The sequence below is a fragment of the Erigeron canadensis genome, chromosome 1 (assembly GCF_010389155.1).
Source record: "Erigeron canadensis isolate Cc75 chromosome 1, C_canadensis_v1, whole genome shotgun sequence".
In the NCBI taxonomy this organism is placed as follows: Eukaryota; Viridiplantae; Streptophyta; class Magnoliopsida; order Asterales; family Asteraceae; genus Erigeron; species Erigeron canadensis.
In genome coordinates, this window is record NC_057761.1 from 44702839 (window position 1) to 44707742 (window position 4904).

At 29.6% G+C, this 4904-nt stretch overlaps 1 long non-coding RNA gene across 3 annotated transcripts; it reads left to right on the forward strand.

Moving 5' to 3' along the window:
* Positions 1-1456: 1456 nt before the first annotated feature.
* LOC122584902 lies at positions 1457-3986 on the forward strand. Of its 3 annotated transcripts, none has more exons than XR_006321617.1 (9): positions 1457-1605; positions 1771-1842; positions 2368-2510; positions 2636-2796; positions 2908-3003; positions 3159-3210; positions 3296-3363; positions 3431-3557; positions 3652-3986. It is a non-coding gene; the product is annotated as an uncharacterized LOC122584902 (long non-coding RNA). The 3 variants fall into 3 exon arrangements; XR_006321615.1 differs by having other exon boundaries at positions 3316-3363; XR_006321616.1 differs by having other exon boundaries at positions 1803-1842; positions 3316-3363.
* The last annotated feature ends 918 nt before the right edge of the window (positions 3987-4904 follow it).

Genomic DNA, 4904 nt, shown 5'->3' on the forward strand with positions numbered 1-4904 from the left:
TATACCTGGGAATGTGAATGATTTTTTTCAGAAAAGAATAACTTTGATTAATGTTAAAACCATAAAATAAAATATTGGTGAGAAAAAACGTTAGAAAATCTAAATGGGCAAAAAAAAAAAAAGTAAATTCAATCGTATGTAGTTGTATATTTTATCTACGATTCTAATCTAACAATCATAGGAATACACCAAGCTACTACACAAATCTCAATAAGACCCGCTTATTAAATAAAACCCGCAAATAGGATCCTACTTAATAAAAAAGCCAGTCATATTAGGCCGGGTACACAATTCTAGATAGAACCAGATTTTAGACCTGTATCCAACACTGAACACGGGACTTACGATATTATCAGATCTTCATACAATTAACTATTTAAGCCATAAAAGTTTACAATTTTAAACATATATGATTCCAAGTGTTATACTTTGAAAATTGTAAATAATTACATAAGATATATTGATGGATTTGTTTCCCATAGTCACTTTACAAGGCAAATGTTACAATATTTTCTATATTATAAAATTTTTTGAAACCACTTATACTCATAATGTTATATTAAACATACTTGTGAAAAATTAGAGAAAAATCAAGAGTTGTAATTGGTCAATAAACAAAAAAGTGTAAATTAGTGAGACTTTTGCTATAAATATTAATAATGATCATTAGGATTATAATGATATAAGCGAGAATCAATTTGACGAAACTGAGTGATGTGATTGGGCAATAAGTCATTAGTTCAATTGTTTTAGGCTCGTGTCTAATACACGAGGTTTATGATGTTATCAATATTATATGTTTTTATTATAATTTAAAACATAATATACTATTTTGAGTAATAAAAATTGATCGATATATCAACACTTTAAGTTTTATATTAAAATATTTTTTTCAAATATATTCATCGAAGTTGTTCTTAAAATGTTAATATATTTACCTCAAATTTTATTTATTTTTAATTAATTAATTTTATGTTTCTATGATAGAACATACTATTTGATATATGTTAGTTATTATTCAATTGGATATATATTATTTTTTATTTTATTGGATAAATAATAACTATTATTTTATTAGATATATATTAACAATTATTATTTATTTAATATATTAAAATTATTGGGTAAAAAATGTAAATTTGTGATGGAAAACAAAAAAGTGTAAATTAAAGTCAAAATTAAAAACACTGGTCAACTTTAAAAAATCGAGAGTTGTGATTGAACGATAAGTTATTAGAACAACTGTGTTTTAGTATAATAAAAGATTTACAAATAAACCCGTCTCCCAAATAGAAGCCGGTAAATAGACCCCGCTTATCAAAATGACCGGGTTGTATACTTGTAAAAGACCGGAATTTATTTGCCTAGAAATTGAGGCGGTTATTTAAATATAAAAAATCCCCATCTGAAATCATATTTAAATTTGAATTTCATGAAAAACTAAATTACAGTGAGTATTAGATACTGGGTAGTGGGTTCCATTAAGACTACAACTATTATCTCAGTTTTCATCAAAACATTATTCATAGCTTCATATCAAAGACAAGATAACATATTAATACCAGCACAACCGATGCAAGATCAAAGCTTTTCATCTATATAAAGGTAAATATATCATCTCATTTGTATGCATCTTTATGTTTATTGGAAGTAAATAATATTTGTATAACTTTTGGATCTATCATATAGCGGTTTACATAAAATTCAACTTCTCTTATTCGTATAGCTTTAGGATCTATCATGACGGGTTTCATATTTGTTGCTAATTAGGATAATAGTGGTTCGTGTTTGTCGATCCTCAGGTTGTTTTGAGTTGGTACAGAGCCGTATTGATCCTCCGAGGTATTCATCTTATGCCACATTTGTATATTGATCATGCTTAATTCATTGGTGTTTTGCTGTAGTTGACTACTTTGTTTTATTAAGAAATTCTATATCCGAAAATCACTGTTGAAATTAATTCCAAAATATATTATTAAATGAAGTTTCGAGATAAGAATTATAAAAAACTTGGAAAAGACGGTTTGGTTTGGTTTGGAAAAGACGGCTTGGATCAAACTAAGAAACAAAGTTTGAAAATAGTATGGATTATGGAAAGCGTTGTTTGATTCCTTTTGATTCTATACACAAGTCATATATTATGTTGCTTAATATTTCATCTTAGCTTTCCTTTTAGACTAGAATATACTCGTAATGTACAATTTGCTTTTGATTACTTGATTGTAGTTCATTATTGGGTATGGCACAGATATGTATAGCTTTACATATGTTGCACATGCTCACATGGATCTGCATCAAATAGAGTTGCAGGTGAGGTGGTTTAAAATTGCCCATTTCTAATAGATTTATTTTTTCATCTCTGCGTAGAATGTACCACTATAGTACATTAGCTCTACAAGAAACAAGGCAAACAATAAGGCCGTATTAGCTCCTTCCTTGGGTGGAGTAACGTCTGCCCAGCAAATCATGGTAGTTTTGATGATCCCCCCCATGCAACAGCAATTGATAGTGTAAGTCTGTAAATTTGAAATCAGTTTAGCCAGTTTTCATGTAAATGTGGATGTAATTTCTAGTATCACTATCCAGATTGATGTACTTATTTATACATAGCTTTACAAAAAATGTTCAATTGCAGCTATAAAATACATGCATATACAAGACCAGATAATGGGACATTTGCAGAAGTATATGATTCCAACAAGACAGTAGCAATTCGGAACACAGTGAAAACAAACTCAAAGATTGGAAAGTCTAAAGGAGCATATATCAAAGCACGGAAGCACATCTATATCTTCGGTATTATAAAATACAATGCATTATATTAGGATCATGATCAAATTTATATGACTGTTTTTTCTTGATGTTTGAAAAAGTTGATCACATCAACAGAAATTTGTCATTTTGCAGGAGAAGTTCAAGTTTCAAACATGATTGGGAAATTTGAGGGTAATTAACACATTAGATTCGAGAGTCTTTGCAAGCATGAGGTCTAAACTAACTTAGGTAAAGCATTTTTCTAAAATTGGTGATAAGTATATGATATGGTTACTTATATCTCATGAAGTGAATTATGTAAATGGGCTATTTGCCTATTTCAATGAAGAAAGAGTGGAACTGCAGGTTTAAACTATAACCTTATTGTGGTTTCCTGAGTTCAGGTTTTCATTGATAAGCTTGAAGAGAGAGGGTTATGATCATTTGCTGTAGCAGGTGATATATTTTATTCATAAGATAACTTCTTCTTTTTTTAGTTTCTATTTCTGTTTAGTATTTTAAGGTAATTGTTGATTTTAAGTGTTGTGCTTACGAGTCTAGCTATTTTCCGAAGAATGAAAAACTACACAATCAGCCCCGATCTTTCAGGTAATTAATAAACAACTTTGATTAATCAAGACAAGATGTACTTGCTAACTATTTTTTTCTTCTTCAGATCTATGCGGTTTCTATCACCATCGATATTGTATTTGGGTTCCATGTTCATCGCTTTGATATGGATGTTTGACTTCTCACCTTCACGGTTCTTATTTATTGCAACTCCTGATGACAGTGAGTAAAAAGTGAGTCTTTAACGAGTATACTCTACCAATGATCGTATATGACACCTAATACTTGCATATGCTAAAACTTGTATATGGTACTCGTATATTTCAGGTCGCAACTATGATAGTAGTATATCATGGAAGTTTACAAGAATTGAAGGAAGTGGGTAGAAATGGGCTGGTGTCATCTGGCTTTACGATGTTGAGGCCAAATAGAAGACCATGTTTCAACCTTGGGGAGACAATTTGCTGCAGCTTGTCATTTTGTGAATATCTTGACTAGTCTGTGTTTGATTGCTTCATACATGTTAGTATTGAAGCAGAGTTGAATAAATTATATAGCGTAGGTTCTTTTCTCCCCCCTTGATTCTGTTTTGTACACGTTCCTGTATGTTCGAATTAGTATTGGTACAATGGGTGCTTATAATCTACAAGTTTTATGTGAAATATTTCATCATGCAGCATTTTAATTATAGTTCATGTTGATACATAATAGTCTTGTCTACCAAATCGAAGTACAAAATTTAATTAGAACAGGGCTGTGGTGGAAAGCGGGTTCTAAAACAAAAGAAGCGGGTTCCATTACAAACTTGGCAGCAAGTATAAAAGCGGGTTCTATTTGTAATTAGCGGGTTCTATTATATTGAAAAGGGACCGGTTGTTATTTTAAAGGACCTGACTATCGAAGCGGGTTCTATTATAACCTCAAATAGGACTTCCTCGCATATGATACGGCTGTAAAGCGGGTTCTAATTTACTTATTAACCGTGACATATCAAGGAACGTGTAGTAGTGAAGAGAAAAAAAAAATACATATAGCCATCCTCAAATGCTTTAAAATATCTTAATGTTTCCGTGTAATATATTTTGAACCTCAAATTAAAATCAATTATAATCTTGTTATAGTTTGAGTTAGCAGTAATTAACTTTAAGTTTTAATATATAGTGACATTATACTCGGCAAGAATAGGAGGAAATGAATATTCGAATAAGTTCATAATAATCCAAGAAGGTAATAATATAGAGATATGTCATTTTAAACTAACCAAAAGGCTAATATGTACATTGTTCATTTACAAATGTGTTGATCAAATGATACATAAATGGTTCCACTCACACAAAATTTTTTTTTTTTTTAAACCGCATTCATTTACACATATTTTTCTTGGAATTATTTCGTATTAAAGGTTTAATACATTTTCAACTCTAACTTTAAAGTCATTTTTCATCTTCTCTAATTATTTCATAATTATTATATTTCACAACATTTCTTTATTCATCACACACTTAATTTATTTTTAATCTTAATTTTTTATATGTAAACAAAAAAATATTTTTTATTTTTAAAGATGAACATATGTGAGA